General features: G+C 39.9%; 4 non-coding genes across 4 annotated transcripts; 1 reads left to right on the forward strand and 3 right to left on the reverse strand.

Moving 5' to 3' along the window:
- Positions 1–8720: 8720 nt before the first annotated feature.
- TRNAT-AGU (transfer RNA threonine (anticodon AGU)) lies at positions 8721–8794 on the reverse strand. The gene has a single exon. It is a non-coding gene; the product is annotated as a tRNA-Thr (tRNA).
- An 8425-nt stretch (positions 8795–17219) lies between these two features.
- TRNAT-AGU (transfer RNA threonine (anticodon AGU)) lies at positions 17220–17293 on the reverse strand. Its single transcript has one exon. It is a non-coding gene; the product is annotated as a tRNA-Thr (tRNA).
- Positions 17294–24825: 7532 nt separating this feature from the next.
- TRNAQ-CUG (transfer RNA glutamine (anticodon CUG)) lies at positions 24826–24897 on the reverse strand. Its single transcript has one exon. It is a non-coding gene; the product is annotated as a tRNA-Gln (tRNA).
- A 474-nt stretch (positions 24898–25371) lies between these two features.
- Positions 25372–25443, forward strand: TRNAQ-UUG (transfer RNA glutamine (anticodon UUG)). The gene has a single exon. It is a non-coding gene; the product is annotated as a tRNA-Gln (tRNA).
- Positions 25444–26863: the final 1420 nt, after the last annotated feature.

Below are 26863 nucleotides of genomic sequence, written 5' to 3' on the forward strand. Positions count from 1 at the left end.
TTGGTGCCTTTAAAAACAGGGTGGCAAATGTTAAGGAGCTGAAACTTCTAAACCCTTCATCCAATTTTAATGTGGATACCCTCAAATGAAAGCTGAAAGTCTGAACTTCAACTGCATCTGAATTGTTTTGTTTATAATTCATTGTGGTAATGTCTAGAACCAAAATTAGAAAAATGTTGTCTCTGTCCAAATAAATATGGACCTAACTGTAATTATTAGTGATGAGGAAGCACTAAAATGCTCGGGTGCTTGTTGCTCGAGTCGAGCAAATTGGAATGCTCGAGTGCTCGACCCGAGCAACGAGACCAATGTAAGTCTATGGGAAACTCGAGCATTTTTCAGGCTGCTTCTCCCCTCGGAGGTCTGCAAAGGGCCTAAAAATTGCAAATTAGTAACAGTCTGAAATTACAAGGAAACAGCATGGGGAAGACCCCTGGAAGCATCTCAGACTCCCAGGTCACTGTAGTGAACAATGTTATCAGAGTATTAAGCCACTTTTACGGGCTCACAATAAAACATACAAAAGGGAAACCAAAATGGATTTTCCTGGGTAAAATGTTAAGGATAATCCTTTCCAGTGTAATGAATTGTACAAGTGCTTCTCAATAAATTAGAATATCATCAAAAAGAGAATTTATTTCACCCTGTTTGTTATGACTCTATATAACATATGAATTGCACTTTTTGTATTTAATAACTGAAATAAATTAACTTTTTGATGATATTCTAATTTAGTGAGATGCACTTGTATATAAGGCAAAATAAATAACCAAAAACAAAAATGCTCGCCCACACCTTGGGCTATGTTCATACATAGCGTTTTTGATGCGTTTTTGCACTTTTGCAGTGCTTTCAACGGTGGTAAATGTCATTTTAACATTTTACTACCTTATCTGGCCATGTGGGAAGTAATCAGGCACATCCTGTTTCATTTATGAGGGAGGGACTCTGAAAGTCACAAAGCCTCTTTTTTTAGTGCCATCAGGTGGCCCTTACTATTCTTAAAGGGCCAGCAATAGGCCCTCACTATTATTAGAGGGACATCAGCCGTCTATGCTTTGTTGTTTTTTTGCAGTTGTTGTTACTCTTATTAAAGAGTGGGTCTCCTATACTGTTATTGCATATTCAGTGACTGCAAGAGCTGCCAAAAATTTGGATACACCCCAATACCCCTTTGAAGAGACATAGAGGAGGCCCTCAGTAACAAACAAATGCCCTGTGCTGCTCACAAATCCTTCCCAACATATGCAAAGTTGAGTTCCAATGCGTGGGGACATCGCACACCAGTCGGTGAGCAGAAAGCTGCAAACGCTTCTGAAGCACAGCAAGGGCGGCGGAAGATGTAGCTGACTTTCTAAAATGGGCTCACATGCAGCATAATTTGACAAGCAGATTTGGCAGAACCGGGTAGGTTTTGAGAAACCACTGAACCTCTAGGTTGAGCACATTGGCCAGACATGGTACATGTATGAGCTCGCCTCGCTTAAAAGCCGCCACCAGGTTCCAGCCATTGTCACACACAACCATGCCTGGCTGTAGGCTCAGTGGTGACAGCCACAGATCTGCCTGCTCTTTCTGATTGACCCAGGGCCTGAAATCCTCAGCTTAGAGACGATGTGTTCCGTCCCAAGGTCCAACTTGGTCCCGGCTTCCACTATATTAACACAGCAAGATGTACCATCCCTGCCCACAAGCACTTGTCCACGTGTCCGTGGTTAGGTGGACCTTCCCAGTAACTGCATTGTTGAGGGCACGGCTAATGTTCTGGGACACGTGCTTGTGTAATGCGGGGACAACACAGCGGGAGAAATAGTGGCGGCTGGGGACTGAGTACCGAGGGATGGCTGCCTACATCAGGTTGCGGAACTCTTCCATTTCCACTAGCCTAAAAGGCAATATTTTGAGCGCAAACATTTGTGAAATGTGTGAGTTTAGCAGTATGGCCTGTAGGGCGTTAGCTGCGTATTTGCGCATGCTCGTGGTGGTCAGGCTGCTAGTTTTGTTACCCCTGATGATGCAGACGTGGCAGACAGTGCAAATGCCTTTTTTGGGGTTATCGGCAGAGTCTTTAAAAAATAACCAAACTCGGGAACACCTAACAGTTGTACTGGCAACTTCTGTCGTGTTGGTGTTCTGGGGAATGGTTGCTTGCCTTTTGTCTGTGGCCACCACACTGCTTGTTCCTGCCTGTTGTAGTGCTACACCTCCCTCCCCCTGTGTGCTGCTGTCCTCGCTCTGCATGTCACCTTGCCAGGTTGGGTCAATGACTTCATCGTCCACCACCTCATCTTCCACTTCCGCACCCTGGTCCTCCTCCTGACTTTCTGGCAATTGCATCTCATTATCATCCACCTCTTGCAACAGTAATTGCACTTGCCCACCATTACCTTCATGTGACCATGGCTGCTCAAATATTTGGGCATCGCCTCACGCGTTCTCCTTTTGACTCGCTTGAAGCTGGCCGGGCGAGAGGCCAAAATCTATAAATGGAAAAGTGAACAGCTCTTCTGAGTGTCCAAGTGTGGGATCAGTTGTCTCTGGGCACTCAGCATGGTGGGAGGAAGGAGGATCAGGGTGAGGAATATGCAGTCCAGACTCACGGCTACTGAGACTTGACCGTGTGGAAGACAGGGTGGTGGTGGTGGTGGCAAAGTGACTGGAAGCATTATCTGCTATCCAGCCAACAATCTTTTGACACTGCTGTGTGTCCAATAGTGGTGTTCTGCTGTCCTTTAGTAATTGGGACAGGAAGGTCGAGCAACAAGATGTAGGTGTTTGTTGTGGCACAATTTCAGCTTGCCCACGGCCTCGGACTCTGCATGAACCATCACCTTCACATCCACTTCCCCGTCCCTTGCCATGTGCCTAGCCCATTTTAATTGGACAATATTTTGACCGGTCCCTACCAATGGTTCGTTTTGTACAGCAGTTATATAGGATACGTCTGACGGACGCCCACGGTTTTAAATACCAGCCCTGTAGTTTACAATTATTGGCAGTGACCACATGTGAATAGCTTCACTGACACACTGCTGCCTATCTGTTAAAGGAGGTTATTATTTTGCATGATCCCTGCAAATGGCTGGATTTGTACCGCAGTTATATATGATTCGTCTGACTGACGCCCACGATTTTAAATACCGGCCTTGTATTTTACAATTATTTATAGTGACCATGTGTGAATAGTTTCATCGACACACTGCTGCCTAACTGTAAAAGGAGGATAATATTTTGACCAGTCTCTACAAATGGGTGGATTTGTACCGCAGTTATATGGGATACGTCTGACGGACGCAGACGGTTTTAAATTCCGGCCTTGAAGTTTCCTATTATTGGCAGTGACCACGTGTGAATAACTTCACCGATGCACTGCTGCCTAACTGGAAAAGGAGGATAATTTTTTGCACAATCCCTACAAATGGCTGGATTTGTACCGCAGTTATATGGGATACGTCTGATGGACACAGACGGTTTTAAATTCCGGCCTTATAGTTTCCTATTATTGGCAGTGAAGACTTTGGAATAGCTTCATCGACACACTGCTGCCTAACTGTAAAAGGAGGATATTATTTTAACCAGTCCCTACAAATGGCTGGATTTACACTGCAGTTATATGGGATACATCTGATGGACGCCCACGGTTTTAAATTCTGGCCTTGTAGTTTCCTATTATTGGCAGCGACCACGTGTGAATAGCTTCACTGATGCACTGCTGCCTAACTGTAAAAGGAGGATAATTTTTTGCACAATTCCTACAAATGGCTGGATTTGTACCGCAGTTATATAGGATACGTCTAACGGACACTCACTGTTTAAAATAATGGCCTTGTAGATTAAAATTATTGGCAGTGACCACGTGTGAATAGCTTCACCGACACACTGCTGCCTAACTGTAAATGGAGGATAATATTTTGACCGGTTCCTACAAATGGCTGGATTTATACTGCAGTTATATGGGATATGTCTGATTGACGCCGACAGTTTTAAATTCCGGCCTTGTAATTTCCTATTATTGGCAGTGAAGACGTTGGAATAGCTTCATTGACACACTGCTGTCTAACTGTAAAAGGAGGATAATATTTTGACCAGTCCCTACAAATGGCTGAATTTATACTGCTGTTATATGTGATATGTCTGATGGATGCTCACGGTTTTAAATTCCGGCCTTGTAGTTTCCTATTATTGGCAGCGACCACTTGTGAATAACTTCACCGATGCACTGCTGCCAAACTGTAAAAGGAGGATAATTTTTTGCACAATTCCTACAAATGGCTGGATTAGTACCGCAGTTATATGGGATACGACTGACGGACACAGACGGTTTTAAATTCCGGCCTTGTAGTTTACAATTATTGGCAGCAACAACGTGTGAATAGCTTCACCGAAACACTGCTGCCTAACTGTAAAAGAAGGATCATTTTTTGCATGGTCCCTACAAATTGCTGGATTTTTATTAGAGTAATATGGGATCATGACTGATGATGGAAAAGATCTGGCTGTATTCTGCAGTTCTATTACTTTTTTAGAAAATATTCAGAATTAAGAGCAAAAAAAGCCCTGATATCTAGTCCAATGGCTATTTGTAACAGGCAGCAGCAGACAGAACGTGCAATGGACACTATTGTGCTGTATAGTGCTCACAAATTTCTCTGCCTGCCTAACTCCTGCTATCACCACTGAATATATGCAGCTGGATTAGTCCTCAGAAGGACTGTTAGTTCAGATGGATATGTATCCTGGTGTGGAATATCTATACCTAACTATTACACTATCAATTCTGTCCCTCACATAGCTGCACCTACTTTGCCTGTCTCAAAGTTAGACTGTGAAGAGCATAGTGTCACCAAGTTGTATATAGATCTGATGACACTATGCGGCCAGTCAATCACTGTAATGCCACAACCAAGATGGCTACTGCATTACAGTGAGTGGCAGACAATTTCTGCACGTTCATTGGCTCTCAAAAGAACGTCAAACATGCAGGGCAGGGAACCGAACTCCCGCTCGAGCATCTCGGAAATGCTCGCTGACCACTGAGCATCTCGAGCAGGGAGATGCTTGGGCAAGTACTGAGCAGTGACGAGCACGCTCGCTGATCACTAATAATTTGTTCTGTTATATGCAAAGTATACACAATAAGCTAACATCTCTGCACAAGCAGGTCTTTTCTTCCATTCTAGACCCAAACAGTCTAGAAGGGAGTCATGATCTAAAACCTGGAGATCTGGTTATGGTAAAAAGACATGTCAGGAAATCCCTAGAGCCCAGATACAACGGTCCATACCAAGTCTTGCTGACCACAGCTACTTCTGTGAAGTTAGAAGGAAGAGCCAATTGGATTCACGCCAGTCACTGTAAAAATACATTACTCAAAAATGAGAATATATATCCTTTTATGTATCCTTTAGAAGTGGTATAATGAAACATTTAATTTTTCCTGAGAATTTAGAAGTAGATTTTCATAAGATTATACTAGTAGAAAGCACGTGATTACAATTTTCATATAAAGGATTTTAATCTAACTTTACAAGAAGCTTTGGAAGATGTAGTTTTGTTAAAGATGAGCTTGTGCATTTGTTTTCATCTATAGGTCACCTTACTAAAAACCACTGGTATGGTAATATTATAAGATTTAGCTCTTCAGGAAATTGGTCAATTACCTTTTCCAATAATTAGCAGTTCACATTGCTTGGTTTTTTGTCTTGTTTGCATTCTGTACAATTTAAGGGTGTGGCATCCCCTTTGTTGAGCTGATTAGTATATATGTAGCTTACCACGGGCCTAGGTGGTTGGAGTTGGGACCCGGTCCTATTTGTCTACCCTTTTATATGCATTACTTCAACTTTGATATACAGTAAGGTTTTTAATATAGACAGTATAGGTACCGTCCCAATTTAGGGTCACCTTGCCGCTGGTGGGACGGCTTGTATACTTTTTTTGATCAAAAATAGTTCACTAAGTACCCTATATTTATTATGCAACTTTGCTTTACATTTATATATATTGATGGTAGGGTATGAGAGATATATTTTTTGTCTTTTGTAGGTTTTGCTTCTTTTTGCTAGTGTGAACATGCTCCTATTTCTTGCATGTCTACCATCTTAGACCTCAGTTCACAATGCTTGGTTTTTTGTCTTGTTTGCATTCTGTGCAATTTAAGGGTGTGGCATCCCCTTTGTTGAGCTGATTAGTATATATGTAGCTTACCACGGGCCTAGGTGGTCTGGAGTTGGTACCCGGTCCTATTTGTCTACCCTTTTATATGCATTACTTCAACTTTGATATACAGTAAGGTTTTTAATATAGACAGTATAGGTACCGTCCCAATTTAGGGTCACCTTGCCGCTGGTGGGACGGCTTGTATACTTTTTTTGATCAAAAATAGTTCACTAAGTACCCTATATTTATTATGCAACTTTGCTTTACATTTATATATAATGATGGTAGGGTATGAGAGATATATTTTTTGTCTTTTGTAGGTTTTGCTTCTTTTTGCTAGTGTGAACATGCTCCTATTTCTTGCATGTCTACCATCTTAGACCTCAGTTCACATTGCTTGGTGAAAAGTTTATAAGTCTGGCAGGATGGATTAGCCCCTGAAGTACGGGCACAGAAACATTTTTGGCCTTCAAGAATCACAAAAGGAGGGAATTGTAGTAAATCAGGATCCGTTTTGTCTTCTCAGTCCCCTTTTTATGCTCTAAATCTATCAAGCAGCACTTTTACACAAAAACCTTCCCCCTACACATTCCAAGTCCCTGAGATTCTGGATTGAACCAGACACTTAGACACAACTATCTCTGAATCCCACAAAACAGTTTCTCGCTTGTTGGCACAAAGTTCTTTCTACCAGGGGTGTATATAAACCCCACCGGCATTTAATTAAAGTGGAATCTTATGGTGGTCACTATGTGTGTGTACTGTATTGATTCTCCGAGCTCATTCATCACATCAACTGAGCTCATTCATCGGCCTTGCACATCAACTCTGGTGGGCCCGTTGTGCCCACACCAGTTATCGTTATCCTTGGTATGTTCTTTTCTATTCCACAAAGATTTCTTATTATCAGTATTCTGTACTCTCTTCTCAGTAGAAGACACAGATGAGCATGATACAGAGCGGGCTAGTAAGTATGATCTATTATTAGCATTGGTTATTTTTCATCTATAGGCACAATTATTTTGACGTTCTGTCGCATTGATCTTTCTTTGTTTTACTTAGAATTATATCCTTCTCCCATTTCTGAAGTTCCATATCCAGGTCATTTTTAAATTTAGTTACCATCTCAGGAGGCAGTTATTTATTTATCACATCCTGGATTGAGTTCAATTCATTGTCCAATTCAATAACCATAATTTCATTTGACTTAACTAAAAATTCCATGAAATCTTTAGAGCATTAGGATGTAGTCTCCTCCCATTGCGTTATGAAGTCTTCCTCATTAATGGGAAAAGAGGGAAGAACCATCCATTTATATTTACTTAAGAGTCCCTTAAATGCCATTAGTACTAGACCACTTCTTGGGTTCTGTAATTCTTTATCATCATGACGGATAGGAAACTATCCCTCCTCCTTGAAATTGTTGTTTGCGATCTACTATGATCTCCCAACAAAGCTAAAACAACTTTTCAAAAAGTGGACGGAAAAGGTGTAAAAATAACAAAAGTAGCAAACTTCGAGTTGCGCAAAAAATTTTGTGACTATTCATAAAGCTTTACACCAGAATTCTGGAAGAAACTGTGTCATGAATCGGAGCCATAGTTTCAACAATTCTTCCTCAATTCGACATTGATAACCAATCCAATGCACAGGAATAAAGAGGACCTGTCAATTGTGTAACTGACAGCATCTGGGAGAGAGGGGGGAAGACTGCACACTACCAGAGAATACTCTGAACTGCAAGCAGATCAGAGATTTCTCATACTGCGCTCCAACAGCAACAAATGTGGATATCTCTATAAGAAAAAGAGTGACAGAATCAATGTAGCTCAGGGATTGTTGCAAGGTATTTAAATCAATTTTTGAGTAAGTGACAGGTCTGTTTTAACTAGTTCAGTGCTGGCCATTTTACACTGTTCCTGACCAGTGTTTCATAGTTAATGCTCTTTTAACTTTTCTAAAGAATTTTCTCATTCGGATATTCAATTAATTTTTGCCTTTTTTTTCTGCACTTTATTTTTATATCTTATTTAAATCTAAACATAAATATTGTCTCCGAAATCAATACAGCGAGAGAAAAAATTGCATGCCATATGGAGCAACAGTATGGCATCTGATTTTTACGGATACATTATAAATCAGTGGCATAGGAAACTAAATGATCCTGTAAAAGATTAAAAGCTGCTGAGCAAGAAAACGGATTGTACATGGACAGCACAAGGATTACAAGTGAGAAAAAAAATGTATACGCTCGCGTGAGCGAACCCTAAAATTGTCATGTATCTGAGTCGAGCATACAGCTACAGAGTGTAGGCCTAAGATGTACATGATTTGGCAGTAAAGACATACATTCATAAAATAACTTGTAAGAAAGTGTACATTTATCTTAGGAATCACTTACTAAAAGTGAACAGACAAGATTTTTGATGTTTAGATTAGAAGGGATGAGAAGTAAATATTTCTTTAATATTGAGGTTGTATAGTATACAGAGGCGCACTGTCCAGATGATGATATTGGTGCCGACAATCTACTTGTTGGAAGCAAATGTAAGAGAAGTACAAGGCACTGCTGAGATTTGAACTCAGGATCTCCTGTTTACTAGACAGGCGCTTTAACCAACTAAGCCACAGCACCAGACACATATATCTTTATGAATAATAGCTTAACAGGAGATCGTGAGTTCTAGTCCCGATAGTGCCTTGTCTTTAGTTTGAGGTGACTATGATGACAGAATTTAACCCCTTCTCATTATCACAATTTTCCAGTTTTGCGCTTTTCTTTTCTCATCTCTTTCTTCCAAGAGCCATAATTTTGAATTTTTCTTTTGATAGAGCCATATGTGGTCTTAGATTGCATGGCGAGTTGCACTTTTCAATGACAACATTGATTTTTATCATGCTGTACTGGAAAGTAAGAAAAAGTAAGAAAGTAAGAAAAAGAAAAAGTGAGGCACAATTGTGAAAAAGTGCATCTACCCCAATATCTTCCATAACGGGATAGATACAATGTTTTGATTGCCTCTTATTGCATTTTTTTAGGTGGTGCGGAGGCCAAAAAAAATAGCAATTCTGTCTTTTATTTTTTTTTCTCCTTACGCCTTTTACTCATCTTTGTTAATTAGTTTTATATTTGGATAGACTGGTCTTTTATGGATGTGGCATTACCAAATATGTGCAATTTCATAGGGGAAAAGGTGGTGATTTCAGCTTTTTATTTTCATCAAATTTTTACAAATTCTTTTATTTACTTTTTTACTGTATTTAGTAGTTTTTCTAGGGGACTTTTATTTGTAATTGTCGCATTGCTTCCACTATAATAATATTTTTTTATTTATATAGCACAGACCAGACATATTCCGCAGCATTTTACAATTAAGCGGGGACATGTACAGACATTACAGAGTAACACATAGTTCACCAGTTACAGGAGGATTGAGGGTTTTGCTCCCAACCTAGAATCTTTAAGAAAATTAGTGGGGGGGGGTCACAATTGATAGAACGTGCTTGTAGGGCATGGTCCAGTCATTATTAATTTTTCTAGTTTTTCTACTTAAGTTGTAACACTATAATCTCCCACTACTTATTTAGCATACACATCAACTATATTTCTAATTGCTAATGTTACGTGTGTTTTGCCGTGAAAATAAAAACATTTGCTTAAACTCGTGTAAAATTCAAATCTCACAAGAAATCTTAAAAGAGTCAAAAATATCCAATTTTCCTTACTTCTGAGTATTGCTAGTTTTGAATTACTGAGATTTGTGAATAAAAAATAAACAAATATAAAGTTAAATATATTTAACTATATAATAAACAAATATAAATCTACTTTTATAAATATATATATATCGCAAGCAAAAGTGTGGAGTATCTCAGAGACATTCTTAAACATATTTACTTATGCATTTTCTTCTTGTATTTTCACTACTTTTTATTAGTTCTGCATTAACACTTTGTGAATCCACACTCCTTGTCAAAATTTCACAGTTTATATTTTTTTCCATATCGATTGATATATTCACATATATTCATAGTTTTATTATATTTATCACATTAATTTAGATTGATTTTTGTTCTCGCATTCACTCATATGATTTTTAGTTTAGGTACACACTGTTATGATCTACAACATGAACTAAGGAAAGATAGGGGAAGGCTGTCCCTACAGTAAGACTAAGCTGAATCCCTACGATGTAGCGGGCTGCCTGTTCCTAGCGAACAGACCCGCCTTAGTCCTCGGCTAGTCTGAACGGAGACCTATAGCATAAGGGAAGGGGTCCCTAAAAGAACTAAGGACTGGGACAAAAAAATGGGACACCTCCTAAACAGAGAAGTAGTTGCAGAACACAAAAATGCAAACAGACAAAAAGGCACTAAAGGTCCCAGAAGGACCAAGCAAACTGACAGAGATAGGCACAGAAGCACCTGGCTAGAGAAGCAGAAAAAAACTGAAGTCCAGCACAGCCAAAAGGGCGGAGCTGGAATATAAAGGCAAATGGTCACATGACCGCAAAACACAAGAAGGAAAAAAAAAAAACAGGAGGGTTCTAATACACACAGTGTTACACTTTTCACACTACTTTCACTATTTATAACTGGTCAAATGTGCCCATAAAGAGTCTTCTCTGCAGATATGATGCCATCCCCAGATGAAGGCATTGTGCCAAAACGCGCATCGGGGTTTGGTACCACATCCTGTAAGTGGTAATTTCTACTCTGTTATGCTGATTTTCATCTCATCTGCACTTTCTTAATCATTTACTTGGCTGTATCCTCTATTTTGGACTTTGTCTGTCATTCAATGTATTAAAAGCAGTAGGATTGTTACCATATAAATCTTTACACACTTATATCCTGTCAATACGTTTTGTTTTTTGCTCTGATAAGACATGGTTTCATATTCTATTTAAATAATCTGCCAACCTAATGGTATTATATTTTTATTGTGCATATGACAAGATATTGAATTTTGCTTTTTACTTCCCTTGTTTGGAATTATTTTTACTAAGTGAGTTTTTATTTATCTCCAGCTTTGTCTGTTTGTTTGGTGTGTTGCCACCTGCTGGTTCTCCATTTTTTAACCATTTTTATTTGATATTTTATTTATAACTGTAAATGACATTACTATTAGACCTCATCTTGATTTTCTATTCCTTTGCCATATCGATGAGGAGGAAAGTATCCTTTTACCCTCTAGTGTCAAAATGTCATCAGATTAGGTGACCAATGGAGTTATCACATATTCGGGGCTCACTTTATGCTCATTCTCCTGTTTAATCATCCAAATTCTTTTGGTCAACTAATGGGACAACATCTTGATAGAGAAAAGAGTAACAATAGTTTCCTTTGAGTAAAGAAGGCAAAGTCAAAGGATGAATGAATTTCAAGGACACAAAAGGAGAGAGTAAGAAAGTGATTGAACCTTTTGTACTTTTTCTTAATCTTCTATCAAAAGCATATATTTTTTAATCACTTTAGTCATGATGCAATTTTTCACACGCCTCGAACAAGTGAAAAATTTTGGAAACACATCAGGTAGCCGTGGCCGAGAGTTCTAAAGAACTGAATTACCAACTGCTGCCAACTGATTTATTTATTTTTTTTGTTGGGGAGGGGGAAATATACTTGATGATGATGCTAAATATATCACAAGAGATGACATTGAAAAACTGTACAATAAAAAAATAAATAAAAATAAAACAGCCCCAAAAATATCTGCAGGCAGCAATGGGTTTCAAACTCACGCCCCCAAATAGACTGGAGGGAAAAAATTCAACATGGCCGATTCCCACCTTCAGTATTTGGTCAGCATTTCTCACTGTTAATAACGCCAGGGTTGTGGGTTTGATCTCTGTTTGAGGCAGATTGTTATTGTTATTTTATTTTTACTACCCTAAATAAGGTGTAGTAGTAATAATAATAATAATAATAATAATAATAATAACAATAATTTTATTTACCCAGTGCCATCAAATTTTGCAGCACTTTATAATTACATTTAATTTACATGTAATAGAGTCAATACAAAGTAACATATGGTTCAACAGTTACAGGAGTGAGGGCCCTGCTCGTAAGCTTACAATCTATTAGGAAATAGGGGGACACAATACGTAGAATGTGCTTGTTATAGGAAGAAAAAACTACAAAAAAATTATAGATACACATGCAGGTAGTATAAAATAATTACTATAAATTCAAGGAAAAATCCCTACTACCACCAGATGTGCACATGGAATGAGGAATTAAGACTCCTCGGGAAATTTACATAAATTGCTTACAAAGAAAAAAAGGCCAAAATAAAGAGTCCAAGATGAGTGTACAATATATTAATTTTGTTTTGTAAAGGTTTACATATGATGGGGTGGGAAAGAAACACCTGAAAAAAGTGGACACAATTCCAGATAGCAATCACAGAAAATCACCATAAAAATCACCATAAAACTGTATATATATATATATATATATATATATATATATATATATATAAATCCAGAAAAGTGCATTAGTGCATAGAAATAAAAAATATATATAGCAAAATAGTAGGTGAATAATTATTATACTAAAGAAAACCCAAAGTTAGTAAAGTGCTTGTGCATGGGTCCCTGTATAGGATATGCAAAATATAATAGCCACAGGGTTTGTCAGGACAATGTCACATGTCACATAGAACTATAGTGAGACTGTATCAATCTATGGCATTGTGGCATAATGTGATCTAAATTAGATTGTCCACCCTGACAAGGTGGGTGGAGGGTAGGGTGGTAGACTGAAATGAGGGAGGAAATATAGGGTGGTGATGAACTGTGGAGTGCTTTTTCGGTGAGAGAGATAAGTTTTAATTGTACTCTCTAATGGATGGGCAACCAGTGAAATGGCTGGCAAAAGATGGAGTCATCAGTGTAGTGGCTGAGCAGAAATAAAACCCTGGCTGTTGCATTCAGGCTGGGATTGGAGAGGAGAAAGTTTTGTTAGATGGAAACCGATCAGTATAGAGTTGCAGAATCCAGACGAAAGTTAATAAGAGCAACAGTAAGGCCATGTTCACTTGGTCAGTATTTCACATCAATATTCGTAAGCCAAAATCAGGAGTGGAACAATCAGAGGAGAGTGTAATAGAACCACATCACCACTTCTACATTTTTATCCACTCCTGGTTTTGGCTTACAAATACTGATGTGAAATACTGACCAAATACTGAATGTGTGAACGTGGCCTAAGAGTTCTTTTAGCTTCGAAGGTGAGAAAATTCTTGATTGGGTTGGATTCTAGAAATGATTTTAAGATGCAGGTAACATGAGTAAATGAGCGTTTGGTTATAGGGCACTTCCACCGATCAGAGACAGAACTAAGTGATGTACGGGGAGGAACACAATAGCCCCATACTTTACTTAGTGGCCACTGCACAGTATTACACTTTATCTCCCACAGTGGTTGTCCCATGCTCATTTCTTGGCAAATTCACATCGGCCAATAAAGTCTGTATTTGAAGAATGATCATTAATATGATGGTTGTGTCTACAGGAGCTTGCGATTACATACAGCTGGACTGTCACTCATGGCTTTTTAACTCATTATTTTATGCAGTTTATGAATGTGTAATAAAAACGCTACAAAAATCCTGAAATAATTGAAATGATGCAGATTTGAAGAAAAAAATGCTTAAATGGTTCAGATCTGCAAAAAATAAGCAACAAATGAATGAAATGTAGAAAATCTCATTTACTTTGCTGGTACTGAAGAATGCTGTGTTTTTTTCCACTAGAAAAATGCAGCAAAAAGAACAAGTCCTAAGTATGAAAACTGCACATGAGTGGTCATGTGACCATACAGAGCTGAGTCTTGACAGTGAGTATATTACATGCTGTTAGGATTTGCCATGCTACAGTGCTGAATTCCATAACTACTGAACATATATACGGAAATAATACTCATTTACTTGTCAGATGCAACAACAGTTTGCTGTTGTAGTCATAGGTAGTGTGGCTGAGCGGTCCAAGGTGCTGAATTAAGGCCCCAGTCTCTTCAGAGGTGTGGGTTTGAATCCCACCACTGCCAACAAGCTTTGATTCTGGCCTGTTTTGTTTGTTTTTTACTTTCTTTTCTTAATGTACAGTTTTTCAATACGGTCTTCTGTGATTTACTTACCATCGTCATCAATAATTTCTAATTGGTAATTTTATGTGTATTTTCCCTCCAGTCTTTTTTCCGCTCATAAAATCTAAAAATTATTTCTATGAAAATGATAAGAAATATGAGGGTCAGTCAATAAGTAATGCCTCCTATTTTTTTCTCCTTTTAATTGGCAAGAAATTCAAATGCAATTACATGGGTTGAAAACCACAACATTAACGATTAATTTGTCACTTTTCAATATAATCTCCATCCATCTCCACAGTCTTGGTCCACCGTTTAACAAGGGTATGTATTCCAACATGATAAAAATCATTGTCTTGCTTCCTAAGCTATTGATGCATGGTCTTTTTCACGGCCTCCTCATCCTCAAAGTGAATCCCACGATGAGCTTCTTTTAGTGGCCCGAACAGATGGAAGGTCACCACGAATGATGTCATCGACTCACTGAATGTTGCTTAGAGTCACTGCGGTTACTGGCCTGCCACTCCGCGTTTTGTCAGCCAACAGTGATGGCCCTTCAGCTGTGTTACAGCAACGAACCCATCGTCTAACAGTACTGACATTCACTGTTGCATCACCATACAAATTTTTCAGTGTCTCATGAATTCGAATGGGCGTTTCACCTTCTGCATGCAAGAATTCAGTCACAGAAGGTTGTCTAATACGAACATCGATGTCAGCCATTATGCAAATGGATACAGTCCTGCCACCTGTTGGTGCAGGAAGTTGCCATTGCTGTGGATTGGAGAAGAAGGTTTGAGGAATTGTGACAAATTCGAATATTTAACATAACTACCTTATTTAAGGAGAAAAAAAATAGAAGGCATTACTTATTGACTACCCTCGTATATGATCTATTTATTTAATTTGCATTTAATGACCAAAAAGGACTGCTAAAAAACATTTTAAATTGCTTTCCCTTTTCCGTTAAAAGTATTTTTATATATTGGACATACCTTTTTCAACATGGGCAGGACAAGAAACAGCAATTTAGACAGGTAGTAATTCCTTTTTTGCTGACTTCCTCTTCAACTGGGAGTAACAGGGGGATTTTTGCCTCCTGCCTGAATGGCATAGATGACTTGGTCTCCTAGGATCCAATAGCTGCTGTTCCTTTCTGTCTCCCGGTAATCACATGAGCGCTGGGTCTGGAGAGGTGAGCACTGTCAGTGTTTCCTATTCTTTTACACATGAGCTGGTTCAGTGCTGTGCATATAGTAATTGAGATAAATAAGGTAAAAAAAACATGGTTATCTTTTCTGTGAAGAGTCTCGCTGTGTCTGACAGTTGACTCCCTATCCTCACAGCTGCATAATCTCGAGTTATCTGCTTACACTGCAGTGACATTTTAGAATGTTATTATAGAGAAAAAATTGGATGCTTATACTCAATTACTAGTTCAGAATAATTTAAGGCTTTGCTCTCCCTGGGGTTGTGGGTCCCTTCCACGGCTGCAAGCACTTTTTTCTATTTTCTTTGTCTGCTTCAGTAATCCTAAGGCTGTGTGCCCACGATGCGTTTTTTAAGTGTTTCTGCAGAAATGCTTAAAAAATGCATGGTAGAAGGCCTGCCATGTTCCCCAATGATAATCCGCATGTGCTGTGCACATGCTGCGGAAATTTCCGCTGCGGGTTATCATTGCGGAAAAAAACGCAGCACTACCAATTATTTTGCGGAAGCGCTGCACTTTCGCCGCCATTGACTTGCATTGGAACGCTTGGATTCCGCATCACTGCATCTGTACATGCGGAATCCAGGAGTTTCAATGTGAAGATGGCACCTGGGTTTGAAGGAGAGGAGACTCTCCTCCGGACCCGGGTACCATAGAGCCTGTAAAAAAAAGAATAAAATAAAAAATAAATATTATATTTACCTTCTGATGGCCCCCGGTCTCCTTGTCTTCGCTTGCAGCAGATCACGGTGGACTGAAGGACCTGCGCTGATGTCATTGTCATGTGACGGGTCACGCGATGCTGACTTCGGCAGGTCCTTCAGTGTACCGCGAGTTGCCGGCAAGCCGAGACACATCGAATCAAGACACCGGGGGCCATCAGAAGGTAAGTATAGGTTTATTTTTTTATTTTTTAACATTCTTTGGTCACACTATATAAATCCATGCCATTTGCATGGATTTATGTAGTGTGACCAAGTTGTCAAGCACTTTCCATGTGATGCTAAAATTGCTTGGAAAGAGCATGACAACAAGCATTCGGAAATCCATGTGAAGAACGCTTCACATCCGCTTGTCCCTGGCAGGGCAAACGCATGTACCATCCGCATGTACAATCCGCATGTACAATCCGCATGTACAATCCACATGTGTTTTTTCTGCCAGGGAGATGCAGAAACGCTCAGGAAAAAATCCGGAGCATTTCTGCATCGTGGGCACATAGCCTAATACGGTGTGTGTCTTCACCTAGTGTCCTGAAATGCAGTATAGCCAAAACATCATACAACTGAGTCAGGCATATATCTCCGGAGTGTATGTTTTCGACAGTCGCCACAAATGCAGTCTGCACCAGGCCTAAGATATCTCTGTAGTAAAGGCATACATTCCTAAAATCACTTGTGATAACTTGTACTTATCTTAGAATTCAGTTAGTAGAAGGGAATAGACAAGCTTTTTTATTGATGTTCATATTAGAAAATATGAGAAGAGAATGTTTCTTGAAAATTGAATTTGAATAGAATACAGAAGCAAAGAGGAAGACCATGGCTTCATACTACCACGATACCAGTGGAGAAGATCCTGGTGAACCTATCTAGACTTGCACAAGATTGATCTTCCTACAAAGTGTTCATCCATCAAGTCGCCATGGCTCAAGATTGATCCAAAAGCCATTAAAAATCTAAAATAAACAGAGGCCAACTATCTAGATGAGAATAATTTATTTGTTTGAAGCCATATGGCATGTAAGAAAAGGAAAAGGCACTGCTGAGATTCGAACTCAGGATCTCCTGTTTACTAGACAGGCGCTTTAACCAACTAAGCCACAGCGCCGGACATGTATATCTCTGTAATATAATAACATAACAGGAGATTGTGAGTTCAATTCCCAGTAGCGTTTTGTCTTTAGTTTGGGGTGGCTATGATGACAGTATTAAACGCTTTCTCGTTATGGCAATTTTCCATTTTTGCACTTTTCTTTTCTCCTCCTCTTCTTTCAAGAGCCATAACTTTTTAATTTTTCTGCTGATATAGTCATATGAGGTCTTAGTTTGCACGGCGAATTGTTCTTTTGAATTACATCATTCATTTTATTTTTGCAGTACTGGAGAGAAAGAAAAAAAATTGGCTTTGCTATCGTCGTATCGCTTGTATTACAATATTATTTTTTTTCATATAGCACCGACATATGTCACAGCATTTTACAATTAGGCGGGACATGTACAGATAATAAAGACATTACTTTAATAACTCATATTTCAAAAGTTACAGGAGGAGTGAAAGCCCTGCTCACAATCTACAATCTATAAGTAAATAGGGAGACTAAATAGGTAAATAGCACTTGATATGTATGGAAAGGCAGTCATTACGATCAATAAGGGTTGCCCACTAAGGCTGAATTTAAGTATCAGTCTCTTTGGTTTTTACCACTGCCAAGTGTATATTTTTCTATTCACAGTTTTTTTACTTTAGTTATATCTCTATTTGTCTCCCATAACTTATTTAGCAGACTTATTAAGCATATTCCTAATTGCTAATATTATGCATTTTGCCATAAAAATAAAGATATTGGCTGAAACTCTTGTTTTTCGAATTTCACCAAAAATCTTAAAAGGTGCAAAATCATCCAATTTTCCCTACTCCTGTTCACATTTTTTTTAAGCCACCCTAAAATCCTACATGAAAACATATTATAATGTAAGCCAAAAAGACAAAAAAAAGAAAAGTCCCACCAAGATTTAAACTCAGATTGCCAGATTGAACATTTAGAGTGCTAACCATTACTCCATGGAACTAACTTAGGAGCTGATCAGAAATTATAATCTTTCTGAAATGTGCAGGAACCTTAACCACCTGTTGTAATGCATGTAGATGTGAAACCACTGATCCAAGGGCCAGTCTTACCCAGTGGGGGCATAGCTAAGTGGCTGCCGAGTGTTCACTAGATGGTGAGAAAAGGCTTGGCCACCGATAGACACCAGGTATTTCTCCAGGGCAGTCCCAGGATCGCAGCAGCTGCCCTGAGGGTCAGAGACACATGTACAAGATACAGGAAGACAGAGGCAAAGATTTAGTCAGACAATTTGGGGTCAGGGCAGGAAGCCTAGGTTCAGTGTACAAAGCTGATGTCAGGAGAGGAGAGGTCAACGTAAACAGTAAACAAGCCGGGTCAAAAGCAGGAGAGACAGAACAAACATGTACCCACAGAATCCAGAGACAGGTAACTGGGAACTATGGAATGGGCAAGAAGTGGTGGGAGGAGCTGCCTAATAAACCTAAGGACTGACTTGGGATGTCAAAACCTGTGGGACTCAGCAGGGTTAAATTCCTGTAGGATATTCCTCCTTATAGCCAGGTGGGGATTGTCAAAGAGCTGAGCTGACAGTGAGCACAAGACTGCTTAGGAAGACGATCTGACACTGGGAAAGAACAGTGAATGCAGTGAGTAGGATAGCACTGAGAAGGTGTGCGATACGTCAGCGTGACAGTACTCCCGCTGATGCCCCTCCTTTTTTAGGCAGGACTACTGAGAAAACCTCTCAGGAATTGTAAGGGTGCAGACGTTTTCAGCAAGCTTGTTCCTGGAAGACTTATTAATACTAGGGCACTATGGACAGGTGGTTACAAAATCATAAATATCCTTGGCCAGCTTGGATTCAGAACAGAATTCTCCTCCTCCTAGTTAAAGCAAAGGTCGTATCCAGAAGGACGTCTTTTACAAGAACAGGAGCCACTTCAACAATCTTATTCGGGTTAAAGATGTGCTGAGGATCGAGATAAGACCCGAGTTTCATGCATGGAAGGCAGGTCCAAAGGCATGAAAGATGGGTGCTTTGGCAAGACCTTGCCATTCAGTTGGTACACTACAACGATCCCCATTGAAACACCTGTCCTGAGGTCAGTCAACAACTGGCGTGTGTAGATAAACCTACGGAAGACCCAGAAGAACAGGGTTTAAAGAGCTGGGTAGCACATAAAAAGAAATTCTTTCAGAGTGCTGTTCTAATTTGTGGGGTGACAGGTAACATGGCATGATGAATAGGCTCTGCACAGGGTTTGTCCGTCAATTGAGGAAACAACCAGGGGACGAAATAGCTGTTGCGTAGGAAACTGAATCTGATGATCCATGGTGGTATAGATGAGATTGGCAATAGATCCGGAGTCTAAATGGGCTGCCAAGGAGAGAGACCTATCTCCCCAAAACAAGGTGACTTGGGTCAAAAGTTTTGGAGAGTTAACTTTTCCATCCATTCTCTCTTCGACTATCCCAAGGTGCTCTAGGCTTCCTGACTTCAATGGGCACTGATGAACAGAATGTCCCTCGCTTCCATAATACATGCACACATTGTCACGATACCTTCACTGTCGCTCTTGTACAGAGAGTTTGGCTCCCTCTACCTGCATTGACTCTACGGCAGGAGGTGGAGATTGTGGCAGCAAATGGTAATGAAAAGTTATAAATAACCTGGGAGATTCTCCGAAAAGAGAAGATACTTGCGCCTATTCCAGAGCTTGCAGAGAGGATGGTAGATCTCTGCCTGCCAACTCATCCTTGATACGACCAGACAGACCCTTCCAGAAGGTTGCCACCAGGGCTTCTTCATTTCAGACCAGCTAAACAGCCAGGGTACGGAATCATAAGGCAAACCGAGCCATGGTATCCGTGCACTGCTTTTGAGTCATCAGGGATGAGGCGGAGGACGAGGTATGACCAGGTTCCTCGAATACATCTCCAAGAATATCCTAACATTGCGAATCTAGGGACCACCATGCTCTCCATACTCCTTGGAGTTTGCCCAAGCCAGGGCTTGTCAAGTTAGCAGAGAGACCATGAATGCAATCTTGGTCTGGTCCAAAGGAAAAAGATGAGCATGGAGAGTGAAGTGGTTCTGGCACTGGTTTATGAAGCTGTGGCTCTCCTTGGAATCTCCATCATAGTGGGACATAAGTGGTAGCTGAAGCTTAGCTGCACCAAAAGACAATGGAACTCCAGGCAGCTCCACTGAAGACGATGTCAGTGCTGAGGAACGTGGACCTGTCGCAGTAAAAGCACAGGACAGGGTGGACACAGAAGAGGACAAATCCTGCAGCTGAGTCACATTAATTGTCTGCATCAGCTGGTCTTGATGCTTCCATTGAGAACGTATCTCCTCGTACAAGACTTGTACTAGATACTTGGGGTCACTGGGTCTCGACTTGTCAGGGGGGTAAATGACTGAATCATAATATGATGCTGGTGGGGGTGGAGCCACTGCACCACCGGCCAGGCTTACCCTGGAGGGGAGTGACTAAGTTGCTACTAGGTCTTCACTAGAGCCCCTTGATGGTGAGGAAAGGCTGGGCCGCTGGTAGACATCAGGTACTACTCCAGGGCAGCCTCTGGTTGCCGCAGTTGACTGGAGGGTCAGAGACATGGGTTAGAGATACAGGAACTAGACTGGCTTAAAATAAATCGTGTGAAAAATGACCATTCATACTGACATGTGCATTTACATTCCACATGTAATTTCCTTTTATTAATAACTGTAAATGTCATTAATATTAGGCTGGCTTCACACAAGAATATGTTCTCTCATGCTAGAGAATCGGGCCGATTATGCAAATGACACTCCACTCAAACTCCGTCAGAGTTTGATCCAAGTGTCAGTACACTGTCGGAATAAGTCGGAACCCAGAACACAAATTTGAAATGCCGAAAAAATTCACTCAACACTAGTGCTCTGATTCTCTCGCTTGAGAGAATTGCAGCACAAGTGCGGAGGAGGCAGAGAAAGTAATTTCTCCATCTCCTTCATTGCAGAATAGGGTAAGAAAGGGATTGTAACTTTGTCATTTTTCTTAACCATTAGTGACCAGGCCAAATTTTTCAAATCTGACATGTGTCACTTTATGTGGTAATAACTCTGGAATGTTTCAACATATTCCAGTGATTTTTACATAGTTTTTTTCATGACACATTATATTTTATGATAATGGTAAATTTAGGTTGATATGTTTTGCATTTACTTATAAAAATATCACAAATTTGACAAAAAATGTTTTAGCAATTTTCAAACTTTGAATGACTATCCCTTTAATCGGATAGTCACACCACACAAAATAATTAATAGACAACATTTCCCTCATGTCTGCCTTACAGCAGCACCATCCGTAAAATGTTATGTTATTTTGTTATAATGTTAGAAACTTTAAAATTGTAGCAGTAATTTTTTATTTTTTCAAGGAAATTTACAAAACTTATTTTATTTTTTAAGGACCTATTCAGTTTTGAAGTGACTTTGGGGGACCCATATATTGGAAAATCCTCAAAAGTGTTAACATGTTAAAAACTGCACCTCTCAACATATTCAAAATTGCTGATAGGTTGTTTATTAACCCTTCAGGTGCTTTTCAGGAATTAATTCAATGTGGCATGACAGGAATGAAAAATTTTATATTTACCACCTAAATGTTGCTAACTTCTGAACAGGTCACTAAATCTGTAAGACACTAAGGTTGTTATTTGGCCATGAATTGCCAGGGGAACAACCAGGACCACATAATTATGATCTCAATCTCAGGGTATCAATGAGGTTAAAGTGTGAGCCCCCACACTCTGTTACCATCTACAGTACAGACCAAGAGTTTGGACACACCTTCTCATTTAAAGATTTTTCTGTATTTTCATGACTATGAAAATTGAACATTCACACTGAAGGCATCAAAACTATGAATAAACACATGTGGAATTATATACTTAACAAAAAAGTGTGAAAAAACTGAAAATATGTCATGTTCTAGGTTCTTCAAAGTAGCCACCTTTTGCTTTGATGACTGCTTTGCACACTCTTGGCATTCTCTTGATGAGCTTCAAGAGGTAGTCACCGGAAATGATCTTCCAACAATCTTGAAGGAGTTCCCAGAGATGCTTAGCATTTGTTGGCCCTTTAGCCTTCACTCTGCGGTCCCGCTCACCCCAAACCATCTCGATTGGGTTCAGGTCAGGTGACTGTGGAGGCCAGGTCATCTGGCATAGCACCCTATTACTCTCCTTCTTGGTCAAATAGCCCTTACACAGGCTGGAGGTGTGTTTGGGGTCATTTGGTGTGCTGAAAAATAAATGATGGTCCAACTTAACGCAAACCGGATGGAATAGCATTCTGCTGCAAGATGCTGTGGTAGCCATGCTTGTTTAGTATGCCTTCAATTTTGAATAAATCCCCAACAGTGTCACCAGCAAAGCATCCCACACCATCACACCTCCTCCTCCATGCTTCACAGTGGGAACCAGGCATGTAGAGTCCATCCGTTCACCTTTTCTGTTTCGCACAAAGACACGGTGGTTGGAACCAAAGATCTCAAATTTGGACTCATCAGACCAAAGCACAGATTTCCACTGGTCTAATGTCCATTCCTTGTTTTCTTTAGCCCAAACAAGTCTCTTCTGCTTGTTTCCTCTCCTTAGCAGTGGTTTCCTAGCAGCTATTATACCTTGAAGGCCTGCTGCACCATGTCTCCTCTTAACAGTTGTTGTAGAGTTGTGTCTGCTGCTAGAACTCTGTGTGGCAATGACCTGGTCTCTAATCTGAGCTGCTGTTAACCTGCAATTTCTGAGGCTGGAGACTCGGATAAACTTATCCTCAGAAGCAGAGGTGACTCTTGGTCTTCCTTTCCTGGGGCGGTCCTCATGTGAGCCAGTTTCTTTGAAGCGCTTGATGGTTTTTGCAACTGCACTTGGGACACTTTCAAAGTTTTCCCAATTTTTCTGACTGACTGACCTTCATTTCTTAAAGTAATGATGGCCACTTGTTTTCCTTTACTTAGCTGCTTTTTTCTTGCCATAATACAAATTCTAACAGTCTATTCAGTAGAACTATCAGCTGTGTATCCACCTGACTTCTGCACAACACAACTGATGGTCCCAACCCCATTTATAAGGCAAGAAATCCCACTTATTAAACCTGACAGGGCACACCTGTGAAGTGAATACCATTTCCGGTGACTACCTCTTGAAGCTCATCAAGAGAATGCCAAGAGTGTGCAAAGCAGTCATCAAAGCAAAAGGTGGCTACTTTGAAGAACCTAGAATATAATACATATTTTCAGTTGTTTCACACTTTTTTGTTAAGTATATAATTCCACATGTGTTAATTCATAGTTTTGATGCCTTCAGTGTGAATGTACAATTTTCATAGTCATGAAAATACAGAAAAATCTTTAAATGAGAAGGAGTGTCCAAACTTTTGGTCTGTGCTGTAGATGCCATAGTCACTATGGACAGCAGCATCTAAGTGGTTAAACAGCCATGGTCGATGCCAACACCGATTGTGACTGATGAGCCAGGGTGTCGGATACTGTGTACAACGGACAGATGCCTGTCAGAGGTTGCTATTCACATATATCTCAGGTGAGTTTTAAGTTGTGTTGGTGGTCACTAAGAGGTTGATTATCTAATAGGCACATGTATTTTTCATTCCCTATAGTCAACGCTGACTACTTCATTTAGTGAAATATTATGGACACATATCTGGTAGAGTGGCTGAGCATTTTAAGATGGTGGATTACGAGATGCTGCCATCTGATTTTTAATACACTGTACAGTTTTTCAATATGGTCTCTGCTCAAAGGCGGAGCTAGGAGTTCAGCAACCAAACTGTATAATGGGCCCCACATTATCCCCCAAACTGTATAATGGGCACCACATTATCCCCCAAATTGTATAATTGGCCCACACTTTAAAAGGGCCCCCACAGTAGTCCCTGCAAAGTATAAGACCCCCTCCTCTGTTTCAGAGTCCCCCACTGTTTATGATGCCACCAAAAGTTTTATTCAAAATAAAAAACATCATATACTCACCTAATCCAGGATCCAAATGAGTCCATCGGTGGGGACCAGGTGGACCAATATGCTGTCGAAGTGCCAGTGCACGCAGTAGACGTCATTGTCCCGATGCAGTAAGATGACATCACCACACCGGACCTCTGATGTCCTGTGCATGCTTCGGTGCCTCGGCCGTTCTGTAGATCGGAGAGCGGTATTGCGGGGAGATCAAGTTTCCCTGCTCTACCTTGGGGCTTAACAGTGTGTAGTCAGTGGTGGGCCCCTTTGAGCTCGGGGTGCAGCGCGCCAGCACCCTCTGCCCCTCTGTAGCTACGCCACTGTCTCCTGTGACTTATTTTTCATTCACATAAAGTATATTTCTGATTGCTAATGTTGTGTGTGTTGTTTAATTACCTGTGAAAATAAATTTTTTTAATGAAGAATATTTGCATTAAATATTTTAAATAAAAATACTTTCATCAGAAATCTTAAAATTGGAAGAAATATCCAATCTTCCTTTCTAATGTGCATAGAAATCGACAATTAATAAATTGGCAACAAAAGTCAGGTCCCACTGAGATTTGAACTCAGATTGCTGGAATCAGAGTCCAGAGTGCTAACCATTACACCATGGAACCATTGTGTGTGCCTGCGCATTTGGATGTTTATAGTGAAAATACAGAAAGGGAAGAGAAAGAATATGATACCCTTCATGTCTCATTTAAAAATAGTTTACAAGACAAGACACCAGTGTCATTGTTATGGGTTTGAATGCAGAAATCTGACTTAAAATTTTGTACGAACCTGATTTTTTTTTTGCAAATTTTTTTTACTATTAATTTCTATTCACCTCAGAAGGGATGATTGGATCTTTCTGCCACTTTTACAATTTCTGATGAAATGTAAATAAATGAGAGAATTCGCAAATATCTTTATCTTCATTGGCGACATATAATACTATCTGAAAGTAAAACTACTCAGCAAAAGTCCCTGATGAGCCCAATAGAGAAAAATACATTCTTTTATGGGTTTGTAGTGTTATTATTAATTACAGGTGTGTATGGTTATTCGCCATATACGAAATATAAGAGTCAAGAGTTCGTTACTAAGCAGGTTCCATGGTGTAATGGGTAGCACTCTGGACTTTGAATCCAGCAATCTGAGTTCGACTCTCGGTGGAACCTAAATGTTTTATTTAGACTTTATTGGTTTCTTTGGCTTAGGTTATAAAATGTCTTCATGTAAGATTCTACAGTGGATTCTCATTTCTTTGGTTTTGTTTTGTGTTTTTTGGACTATGTACATACAGTGGCGGGGCCCTTCCTTTCTGGATTCTGTATTTAGCCTACATATCTTCCCACGGGCAGGTGTTTAAGCAGTTAGACTTGTGTCCAGCTCTGCCTCCATCTATTGAGGTCTGCTGGTACATCAAGAGGTTTTACGCTAGAGTTAGGGACCATCCTTATTGGGTACACCTTGTTCCGTTTGAACGGCTTTTAGCTTTTTCTTATCAAAATATTGTTTACTACATAGTAACATAGTAACGTTGGTTGAATAAAGACCTAGGTCCATCCAATTCAACCTTTCTCACCCAATTGTACTCCCTACACTAACATACTAACTTACTGGGACTTGGCCTCACAAATGTATTATTACCATTTTTATTATTGCTGCACTGCTACAATTTAGCCAATTTACATCCCCTCTATTATGTACATGCACTATTACTAATTATTTACTTACTGCAAGGAATTTTCCCATTGTTTTTATCGTAGGTTCAGTCTGTTAACGGCCACAGTGTGAATATGCTCCTACACATTGCACTTATAAAAGCATGTGTTCCAGCTCATTTTTTTGGTTTTGCTTTAGTTTTGCTTTAGTTTTTTGCACTTTGCACATATAGGGGCATGGCTCCCTCTTTCTATGCTATGCATTCAGTCTATATAGCAGGTATTTAAACAGTCAGGCTTGGGTCCTGCTCTGCCCTGTTCCACTGGCATATGGAGAGATTTTTCACTAGAGATAGGACCATCCCGATGGGGTACGCCTTGTCATGGTGGGATGGCTTTTACCCTTTTTGATCCAAACAGCGTTAACTAAGTCGCCAATGTTATTTACATGTACTATTTATTTATTTAGTTAGTTACCTATTGCAGAGTATTTCCTCAAATTGTTTTATCCTAGATCTTGTCTGTTAATGGCCATAGTGTGAATGTGCTCCTACACATATAACTTATAACAACATGTATTCCAGCTCATTCATTTTTTTTTTTTTATGTATGTATAAGGGTGATTTTTGGTGAACAGGGAGCAGACACTATACATTATAAAGAGGCCATTACAATGGTAATTGTCAGGATAATGTCACCATGAATGCAGCCAAAGATTTGACAATGGATCTTGTTTTTTTTGGCAAATGATTATTATTATGATTGTAACGGGTCTGGGAGGCGGAACCTCTGAGCAACTATACAAGGGGGCAGTCCTTGTAAGGAAGCGGGTGGCGACCAGGGAAGACGGGCAGGTAGTCAGAGCAGGTGACCGGGACAGTCTCTGGGTAAACGGGCAGGAGGTCACGGCAAGTGACCGGGACAGTCTCTGGGT

Source organism: Phyllobates terribilis, unplaced genomic scaffold, assembly GCF_046119375.1.
Source record: "Phyllobates terribilis strain yellow unplaced genomic scaffold, ASM4611937v1 Scaffold_11__3_contigs__length_659146591, whole genome shotgun sequence".
NCBI lineage: Eukaryota > Metazoa > Chordata > Amphibia > Anura > Dendrobatidae > Phyllobates > Phyllobates terribilis.